We start from the raw sequence: 12,036 nt of genomic DNA on the forward strand, positions 1-12,036 counted from the left end.
TTTGATAATTTTAACACAATACATCTTGATGAAGGCCTCTTTGGGTTGAGGTAATTGGGTGTTCTATTGACTTCTTGAATTCCAAGCTCCAGCTCATTCCTTAGATTTGGGAAATTCTCGTTCCATTATTTGTCTGAAAATCGAAATTTCTAGTCTCTGCTCTTTTTCCTCACCTTCGTTAATGTCCATTTTTCTTATATTTCCTCTCCTGATGGTATCAGCTAGTTCTTGTATTTCTCTTTCATTATTTTTCATTCTTTGTTTTCTCCCTTTTTTCTTCTGATTTATTTCTAGATTTCTGTCTTCGATATCACTGATCCTTTCCTTCATTTGGTCAACTCTATTTCCAAGCTTGCTATTTCATTTTTAATCTCTTACAGTTTGTTTTTTGTCTCCAGAACATCTATTTTATTCTTTTTATGGGTTTCAGTCTTCTTGCTGAAGAAGTCATTTTGCTCATCTAGTTTTTTTTTTTTTTTTTACTGAAATTGTTGATATGACTCGTTTTATAACGCACTGAGTTTTTTCAGAAGTACCATCCTGATTTCTCTGTCATTTATATTGCATATTTTTATGTCCGTAAGCTTATTTTCTGGAGATTTTTCTCTTTCTTTATTAGACGCCTTGTTGCGTTGGTTGTTCATGGTGTTTAATGGGCTTTTACTCTGCCTGGACATTAATGGAAGTGTATTCTTTTGTTTTTTTCAGAAAGAAAATTTGTTATATAAAGGTTTCTTTTTAGCCTTTTGCAAAGAAGGCACTTTTCCTTTGGTTTCCAGTAGGAGGCATCTAAGACTCTTGGATCCCTGCTTAATATAAAGTCTTAATAATGCCTCTTTTTCCCCCTTGTAGATAGTTAATCATACTCGCTACCCTCAGTCACAGTCCCTGTCAGTGTTACTGACGGTTATGGTAGCGTTTGCTCAGATTGCCCTGGATTTCCGTGGTGTTCAGTCTCAGAGGCTATGGGGGGAGGGGCTCTCTGGATTGGTGCTTGCGACCGTGGATGGTTAAAAATCAATTGTTTTTCTGCTGCCCTATTTCTCTACTTTCTCCCCTGATGACTGGGCCCTTACGCCGGCCTTGCGACCTCACAGCTCTCTGAGGCAGTTCCGTTCAGAGAACTTTCTGCACCTTCTCCCATCCCCCTCCTCCTATAGGGAGTTACAGTGGTTGCAAGAAGCAGTTTCTTTATTTCTCCCAGTCCACTACCCAACACCTGAGGTTCTGACCTATGTTATCTCTTATGTACAGATCACACACTCAGACGTGCTACTGTGCATTGTGGGTGTTTTTGTTGTTGTTGTTGTTGTTGTTGAGTTTTAGATGTTCATTTTATTGTTGTTTTAAGGAGAAATATCTGGGGACGTCTCTCATTCTGCCATGTTTGTCCAAAGCACCATAAATTCTTTATCCAATCATTTGTCAATGGACATTTAGGTTGTTTCCATATCTTGGTTATTGTGAATAGGCTACTCTAAACATAGGGATGCATGGATTCTTATGAATTAGTGTTTTCATTTTCTTTGGATAAATATCCAAAAGCACAATTTCTGGGTCAGAAGGTAGATTCATTTTTTCAGTTTCTGAGGAAACTCTGGACTGTTTTTCATAGTGTCTATACCACTTTGCAATCGCACCAACAGTGTATGGGGATTCTCTTTTCTCCTTATTCTCACCAACACCTGTTCTTTGATTTATTGATAATAGTTGCTCTGATGGGTGTGAGGTGATTCATTGTAGTTTTAATTTGTATTTCTCTGATGATTAGTGACCTTGAACATCTTTTCATATGTCTATTAGCCATCTGTATTTTCTCTTTAAAAAAAAATCTATTCAGATATTTTGCCCATTTTTAAATTGAATTGTTTGGGTTTTTGTTGTTGTTGTTGTTGTTGTTATCTTGTATGAGTTCTTTATATATTTTGGATATTAACCCCATATCAGATGGATCATAAGTAAATATCTTGTCCCATTCAGTAGGTTGAATCTTCATATTTTTTATGGTTTTCTGTGCTGTACAAAATCTTTTTAGCTTGATGTAATTTCATTTGTTTATTGTTTCTTTTGTTTCCCTTGCCCAAGGAGACATATCTGAAAATAATTTACTAGTAGCAATATCAGAAAATTTAGTGCCCAAGTTTTCTTCTAGACGTTTTATGGTTTTGAATCATACATTTAAATATTTAATCCATTTTGAGTCTATTCTTGTGTATGGTGTAAAAAGGTGGTCCATTTTCTTTTTTTAGCATGTAACTGTCTGATTTTCCCAAGACTATTTATTGAAGAGATTGTCTTTACCTCATTGCATATTCTTGCCTCCTTCGTTGTATATTACACGAACCTATAGATGTGGATTTATTTATGGGCTCTCTTTTGCTCCATTGGTCAATGTACCTGTTTTTATGCCAGTATCATGTTGTTTTGATGACTGTAGCCTTATAGTATAGTTTGATATCAAGTAGTGTGATACTTCCAACTTTGCTCTTTGTCAACATTGCCGTGACTATAATGGACCTTTATGGTTTCATATAAACTGTATAATTAATTGTTTTAGTTATCTGAATAATGCCTTTGGTATTTTGATAGAGAATGCATTTAATCTATAGATTGCTTGGAGTAGTATGGCCATTTTAATGGTGTTGATTCTTCCTACTCATGAGCATGGTATAGACTTCCATTTATATGTTTCTTCTTTGATTTCTTTTTTTAATGACATGATTTTCTAAAAACAGTTTTTTTATCTCCTTGGTTAATTTGATTCTTAGGTATTTTATTGTTTTTAATGCAACTGTAAATGGAATTGTTTTCTTAATTTCTATTTCTAATAATTCCTCATTGGTGTATACAAATGCAACCAACTTCTGAATATTAATTTTCTATCTTCCTGCTTTACTGAATTTATTGATCAGCTCTAACAGTTTGTGTGTGTGTGTGTGTGTGTGTGCGTGTGTGTGTGCACGCGTGCGTGTGTGTGTGTATAATCTTTAGGGTTCTCTCTGTATAGTATCATGTCATTAGCAAATACTGACAGTTTTCTTCCTTTTCACCTTAGATGCTTCTTTTTTTTAAGTTTATTGGGATAACATTGGTTAATACAATTATATAATTTTTAGGTGTACTGTATAATTTCACATCTATATATTCTATTGTGTGATTACCACTCAGAGTTCAGTTTCATTCAGCTACTATATATTTGATTCCCTTTACCCACTTCACCCTCCTCCAATCCTCCTATATGTGACCCCCTTTACTCTGTCTACCTCTTCCTTCCTCCCCCACTCCATACTCTTTGGTAACCACGAGTCCATTGTTCATGTCCCTGAGTCTCTGTTTGTCCTGTTCATTTGGTTCTTTTAGGTTTATATACTACATATAAGTAATATCATGTGATTTTCAACTTTTTCAGTCTGGCTTATTTCATATTTCTCTTTCTTGTCCAATTGCTGTAGCTAGGACTTCCAATACAATAATGAAGAGAGTGGTAAAAGTGAATATCCTTATCTTTTTCCTGAACTTAAGGAAAAAACTTTAGCCTTTCTTCACTGAGTATGATGTTAACTGTAGATTTGTCATATATGGTCTTTATTATGTTGAGGTATGTTCCCTCTATTCTCACAATTCCATTCCTCAGAGAGACATCTCTTTAGCATTTCTATTGGCTTAGTTAATAAAACTCTGAACTCTCTAATTTTTATATCAACAAGAAACACTATTTAGAAACATTAATTATTTTACCAATCTGCATTATACCTACTATTTTGATTTTGTTTTAGATTTTAGAAAAAGCAAAACTAGTTAACCATTTCCATGATATAGAGATTTAAAAAAAAAAAACAAACTATTCTTGAACTTTAGGGCTAATATATAATTATTTTGGTTTTGAGTTTGGAAATTGAGGCACCCTGTAAGTACTCTAACTCTCCTATGAAAAAGTCTTATATTCTGAGAACCTTAGGCCTGTGATTTCTTATATATGCTCCTATAACAGAGTAAAGAAGGCAAAGACTGCCTCCCAGTCTGTCAACCTGACAGGCAATTACCTTCCTGTTGCCCATGGGATAGCTGTGTCAGGCTTCCCTGCAAAGAAGACTGGACGGCAAATGCAGTTACTGTTGTTATATTCCTTCATTCTGATTCTGGTATTCTTTTAAACTCCCTTTCAAAAAAATATGTACAGATAACTATCTCCTAATGTTCTATATACTTGAAACTAATAATAAAATAAAATAAAATAAAATAAAATGCTAAAAAAATAACTATCTCATCACTTAATTAACAGTTTCTAAGGTAGACTAGAATATCATCAACTAAAGGTCTTTGAGGGGCATTGACTTGAAAGAAGCTACTTTGTGTTACAGTAAACCAGGGATGTCAATTTCCTTCAAGATATTAAAAAAAGTGCTAAAATATTGTTAACACTGATATCTGATACATTCAAAGCTGTATATGCCACACACAATGTAATAGGTTTCACTGTGTAATTTAATGTTATTTGATCATATGATATCTTATCTTTTGCACACAATGAAACAGACTTGCTTTGTTTGACATTCACACTTTATTTACATCATGTAAAAAAATGAATCCCATTTTAACAAATTGTATATGTGGTTTACAATAATTGCTGGGCAAAATACTCTGTATCAACTTACAGAAATGATTTTAGTAGAATTTCAAGAAAGTGGCACCTACTGACATTATAAAGTTCAAAAATATTTTTAAATAAAATCTGTAGTTCTAGGTGTTATAGTATTTGCACAGTGAAATTAGAAAGCATGAATACAGTGTCCGAGTATAAAAATATTTTATTACCCATAAGCTAAAATCTTAGCTTGGTACTAGGACAATTCACTAATTGCTGATAATATCTGACAGAACCTCACATTTATTTATTTTAAAGATATTTATGCTATACTAAATCTTATATTGTTCATTAAACATACACTAATTTATGTTGGTGCCTTTAATCATTATGTCCCTTTGTGTAGACTAACCTTGCTATATCTAATTCACCTGGTAAAGTCCCACTCCACTCACAAAATTTTATTCAAAGATAACTGCTATCATAGCTTCATGTAGAATGTCTTAGTTTGGCTTCTTCCGAAAGAAGATCCTAAGACTAGGATCAAGTGAAAGTAGTTTATTTGGGTGGAGATCTCCTGAAATTCTGGTAAAGAAGCAAAAAAAGAAGATAGGGAAGGGAGGAAAGGAAAGGAAAAATCATTATACATGCATTTTTCAAGCAAGTTATCAATGACGGCAACTGGAGCTTAATAGCATTGGAGAAGCCTGGGAGCCAGTGTAGAATTTCAGATCTACTCTACCCAAGGGGAGAGGAAAGTAGGGTTTGTATTTACAGACTCCCACAAGTTATTGTTTGATAGCTACTTCTGGGAGATGTTAATTCTCTAGTACTTATGGCTTATTCTGCATGTTGGCAAAGTGATCTGGAGAGGCCAGAGAAAATCCTCAGTAAACAGTCTAAGTTCCTGGTTGTTCGAAGTCTGGCTGGTATGCACAGAAATAGTAAGCGCTAAGAAAGGGGCATTGACAGGGTATGCAGAAGCTTTTAGAAATACTCCTTTTCAACTAAAAATATTCATTTGTTGCTCTTTTTAAACTATTCTATCACAGGAAAATTCTGTTATGCTTATGAAGATTTTTAAATAAATTTTGTGAAAATATTAGAATTGCAATGTTTATTGAGCATAGTCCATGCTCAATTTATTTATAGATATCTGAATTTCTAAAATAATATTCCTGACTTCCACATTATTGTTGTATGATCTGTGAATTAACTGATAGTTCCTTCTCTGCTAATAGTCTCTTTTTTTCTTCTTGATTTTTATTACTTTTAATTTTCTTTTTAAAGTGTAACCAGAATTCAAAATTCTTATGATATGGGCCATGGGCTAATTTTTCTAAAAACATCAAATATTTCTAAAGTGGTCATCTATACCAAGCAAAATTCAAGTCACTAAATATATACAGATAAATAAATTATACCTGCTCTGAAAGAACAAATATTTGGGCCATGCTCTAAAATAGTTAAAACTTCTATTAACATTCCTTCATCTATATGTTCAATGAATATTTCAAATATTCATTACGGATCAGGAACTGTACTAGATGCAAAGGATACAATAATAAGTAAAACAAAGTTCCTGTTCTCATAGAATGTACATTTTACAAGGGATATGGACACTAATCAAGTATTTATACAACTTTTCTTGAAGAATTGTATTAGAAATCAAGATGTGGCAGTAGGTGTGCTCATTGCTGTCATAGTGTTATTGCTTCTAGGCTCTCTCATCTGTCAGAGCAAAGAAAATTATGTGTATATACTAGCCTGTGTATTATATGTATATGTAAGTATTTCTGAACGTAGCTATATTAAACTAAACATGAATTCATACTTACACCTCCAAATCCAATCTATTACTACATGAATGATTCTCATCTATTTTCTCCATTTGCTTATCTGTAAACTTTCACTCCAACAGTGGGAAACCTTGCTCTTACCATCTGAAATGTAACTGGTTACTAATTCATTTCCAGTAAACATGTATAGCAGGTTCAGAATTGTTAACCCATTCTCTTAGTGAGAAATATCTTCATCTACCTGAGTACAGTGCTCATGTCGAGTTCTTTTGCCTTTAGTCTTACAGATTCTACTTGTTTCCAAAGTTACTTAGGTTAGTAGTTTTCCCACAATCTGTTTCAGTGATATTATTTCACACTTTCGTACACTTAGATTATTTTTTTTAACTTGACATTCCACCATGAAATTCTCTGGCCTCCAAAATTATTTTTTTTAATTTGCATATATTGTTTTGCTTTTGTACTGTTGAATTAATTTCATTAAATTAATCTATCTATTGAATTAATCATGTGATATTTTTCCTTTTGTTTGATAATATGGAGAATTATGTTGATTTTGTACATATTCAATCATATTACAATTTAAATTTTGGAGTTAAACTATTGTGATATATTATCATTTATGCACTGTAGAATTCAGTTTGCATATGTTTTTTTTTCAAATTTTAATGTCTGTTTTTATAAGACTTTGTAAGATTAGACAATAATTTATTTCCAGTGCTACTCTTTTAAAGTTTCTTACATCTGTAATCCTAGCTTCATAAAATGAACTGGGAGTGTTCCTTCTCTTTTCACTCCTTGTCAGAATTTGTGAAAGATTAGATTTATTTATTCCTGAATGTTTTACAGATTTTATGAGTAAAACTGAATGAGCATGGTGTTATGTTTGTGGGAAATTTTAAATTTTTTATTCTAAATCTTTACTTCATGCTTTTAATTTTCTTCCTTTTTTAAAAAAATTATTCAGATGACATTGGTTAATAAAATTATATACATTTCAAGTGTACAATTCAATAAACATCATATGTATATTGCATTGTGTGTTCACCACTCAAAGTCAGATTTCCTTCTGTCATCATATATTTGACCTCCTTCACCCTATCTACCTTCCTCTTCTTCCTTTTACTTGTGGTAACCACTAAACTGTTGTCTGTGTCTATGAGTTTTTATTTGTCTTTTCTTTTGTTGTTTTCAGTTTTATATATCACATATGAATGAAATAATATGATTTTCAACTTTTTCTGTCTGATTTGTCTGGCTTAGCATGATAATCTCAGGAATCATCTATATTGACACAAATGGCAGTATTTCATCTTTTCTTATGGTTGAGTAATATTCCATTGTATATATGTACCACATCTTCTTTATTCAGTCATCTATCAAAGGGCACTCCAGTTGTTTCCATGTCTTTGCAACCATGAATAATGCTGCAGTGAATATTGAGGTGTTCAATTGAGACATAATTCATTCACCAAAAAATTTACCCTTTTAAAGTGTACAATTCCCTTGATTTGTAGCCTATTTACAAAGCTGTATAACCATCATTATTCTCTAATTTTAGAGTAAATTCATCACCCCCCAAAGAAACCTTATATGCATTAGTAGTCACTCTCAATCTCTCTCACTCCTAGAAGCCCCTAGAAACCACTATAAATACTCTCTTTGTCCTGAATTGGCCTAATCTAACCTGCACATTTCATTATTGCATCTTGCAATATGCATTCTTTTGTGTCTGGCTTCTTTGACTTACCATGATATCAAGATCCATTCATGTTGTAACATGAATCAGGATTTCATTTCTTTTGAAGGATGAATAATATTTTATTGTATGCATATACCATATTTTCTTTATTCTTTCAGCAGTTCATGGCTATTGGTTATTTTTCTCTATATATAGAACTATTTTTATAAAAACATAATCATAATAACATTTCCACACACCAAAATTTTAATAATAATTTCTCAATATGATTGAATATCCAATGAATGTAAGAGTTTCTTATTATCTTTAAAATGTGATTTTTTTTCTTAAAATGTTTATTTGAATCATCATCAAATAATATCCATACATTGTAATTAGTTGATATGTTTTATTAAAGTTGATTTTAATATATAGGTCCCCCTTCTACACTTTTTAAAAGTTTCTTACAATTTACCTGTTTAATAAACTAGATTGTTTTTACTTAGAGTTTTCTATAGTCCAAATTGTATATATCCTTTAATTATCATGTTTGAGATTCATTGGGCTACTTAAATCTGTAGTTGATTGTTTTTTATCAGTTTGGGAAAATATCAACTATTATCTCTTTAAATATTTTCTTTGCTACATCCTCTCTTTTCTAACCTTTTAAAACTCTGATATTTTTATAATAATTTCTATGTCTTCTAGCCTGTCATCTTTCCAAAAAGGATTTGGAATTAATTCTGCGAAGCACCAGAGAGCATTACCAATCAGAGACAATTTTAATTAACTTCCAAACTTGATATTTTTAGACGATCCAGCTAGAGCAAAATTTAGTTTACAACATTATATGAGGGCAAGCTTATTGTAAATTATAAGAGGAAATATAATTTTTTCTTCCTATCAGAATGATTTTTCAAGACAGGTAAGATTCCTTTGTTCCCAGGAGATAGAGGTTTATGTCTATTCCGGACTTAATACTAAGGGTAGAACACTCGGGAGTACCAACTTTATTTGGAGTAGGAAAAATTACACAATTAGATTCCAATCTCTGGTTGTCCTTGGGTTTTTTCATATACATTTTCCCCTGTGAATTGGTGAAAACTGAAGCACAAGTTCATCTGGCATGTTAAATATTCCACTAGAAGGCCAGTTTCAGTTTTCTGTTTATCTCTCTAGTTTTCTACTTTTAATTATTTTTAGAGTGTTTTTGCTTTCTTGCCAGCTTATGGATAAATTTTGTTTTGTTTTTTAACATATTTCATCCAATTTATTTAGTTATTTTGTGTGTGTCGGTGATGACTTCTTAAATCATATGTGTACAAAACTTATGACTGTGATTCTCCAAGTCCCCCTACTATTATTACTGGCAGTTAGTTCATTTGGTTCACTTACATTGTCAAGCCTATACAAAGAAATTTGTACTTTGTATAAAGATTATCTATTTCGAAATGTTCATATTGATTCATAGAATCAATTAACCAGTTATGGATCTTGGGTAAGTAACTTAACCCTTGTAAACTTTATTTTCCTTTTGCGTAAAATGAAAATATTAATTCCAGCTAACAAACCTTGAAGATGTACATTATCTCAATGATAATGAGATAGTATATATAAATATGTTTTGTAAGCTGTAAAGTATTATGGTAATGTAAAATGTTAGTATTTCTAAACGGATCACCTTTCTATCATCATTTTGGCACCTTATTTAACAAGGTGCTTCCTTTTGTATTAAGTTGCTTTTGTCAACATTTTAAAAACAAGTGATAGTTAACTTATTATTTTTCTACAATGGTCTTTCTCATTTAACTAATATTATGGCCTTGCTTTATATTACCCTTTCATGTGAAATGGTCAATAATAGTCTGATTTTTATAACAAATTCTAATCTACTGTATTTTAATATATTTCATAAAGTACTAATCACAGTTACTTTCTTCAAGCATACAAAGTGTATAAAGATGACCAAATGTCTATGTTCCATATCTTGGAAAGTTTGTATCATTATTTACCAATCCTTTCATTCTAGATTATAGCTCTGAATCTCCAATTTACCTGTACATATCATAAATTACCTCAGAATTTTTTGGATGAATATATTTATGTATCACTCTTAAAATATCAATCATAAAAATTAAATTGCCATGCTTCATAGTCATTCCAATACCTCTGTATGCTCACTGTGACAGATTATTCAAAATGTTTTCTAATGATAAGGCACATTTGTAATTAAGTATACACCCTTCTTTACAGAGCAGAACTGATGAGCTTGATGAAGCAAAAATGAAGAATATGACAATTATAAGTTTGACCAAAACTATGTTATGTATTAATTGTGCCACACATAATAAATGTTCATAAAAATATGAGCTGAAACTAAAATGGGAATTTGAGGTTTGTTTTCCTTATTGTGTTCCTACTTTGCTCCTACAAAATACAATATGCATAGTGTAATTTCCCATTTTAAATAATTTCACTAAGTCTTTGAAAGGATGAATACAATTCCAAAGTCTATAAATACTCAAAGTCTAGAAAATTATCAGATATCTAATGAATCAAATATAGCTTTCAGAAGTGACAAGATAAGAATAATTACTGATTCTTTATTAAGCTCAAAACATGTTAATAAAAGCAGAAGCAGATATGATGTATCTACATCATAGTAGTTAAAAATATCAAAAAAGTATAGATTTTTAAAGAATAATAATAGCTTCAAGGTATATAGTTAGATAAAAAGAAATGGAATCTCATCTGAACATAATTTGAAGAGGGAGTCCTTTTACTTTATGTAAGTAAAAAAAAAATAATAATATATATGATCTCAGTGAATTCAGGTTGAATGGATTCAATTCGAATTGATTCAATTCAATAAATTTATTGAGAGTTTAGTATGTATAATGGGCCATTCCAAGAGTTGTGTGGTCCAATGATGAACATGAGATAATTCTTATCATTCAGGGCTCTAAACTAATATGGGAGTCAGACATATAGAGAAATATTTCTAATGTATGAAAGAATAAAATGAATACATTAATAGAGGCACAAAATACCATGGGAATATGGTGGCAAGAGAAATAAGTTCTGATTGAGTAATCAACAGTAACTAATATAATTTTATTTCTACGCAATATAAAATATCTTAAATAAATAATCAGGCCCTAATATTTCAAACTAGAAACACAATTAACACTCTTGGAAATTATTTTCCCATATGTAATTGTTATACATATATTATAAACATGTTATGTTATCTGAGGAAACATATAATGTGTATACATCTGTAGATGAGAAATATAGAATAAAGCTAAGATCTTAGTTGTGGAAAGCTGGACACGAAAGACACATGTTTTTTATTATAGAATTTAAAGCATGTTGTCATTTCAGACAATAATAGCTTATATTTATAGAAAATTAGACATAGAAGGAAACTTAGAGGTTTTTTAGTCAATGTTATTTTTACATGAGAAACTGAGACTGAGAGAGGTGAATTGATTTAGTGAAGGTCACACAATGGGTTAGTGGGTTAGAGCTGAATTTACTATCCCCAATTGGGTGTTGCCCACCAAGCTGTTTTACATGAGAAGAGAAAGTCTGGTTAATAATACAAAAGATTTCACAATTAATGTTAAAGACAAAATTTTAAAAAAAGAAATAAAAAAGGTTATTTTAAACAAATAGATTTTCAACATTTAACCCATATATTAATGTCTGTAGAATTGAAAACTGAAATTCTGAAATAATACCGAAAAGTTTTATGGGGGTTTTCATGGCAACTTGTTAGGAAGTTAAAAAGAAATTAGTAGAATTTTGTAAAATGTGCTAGCAGCTGTCTGATTCAATTGTCAGAAGGAAGTGAGTTGAAGAAAGTCTACAGAATTAGAGTTTCTGAAAAATCTGTAAAGGAATCCACACCTTTATATTTTGTTAACTTCTGTTAGCCTTAGCATTTAAAAATGTGTATTTATTTAAAA

This window comes from Pteropus vampyrus, unplaced genomic scaffold (genome assembly GCF_000151845.1).
Source record: "Pteropus vampyrus isolate Shadow unplaced genomic scaffold, Pvam_2.0 Scaffold284, whole genome shotgun sequence".
NCBI classification, from domain to species: Eukaryota; Metazoa; Chordata; class Mammalia; order Chiroptera; family Pteropodidae; genus Pteropus; species Pteropus vampyrus.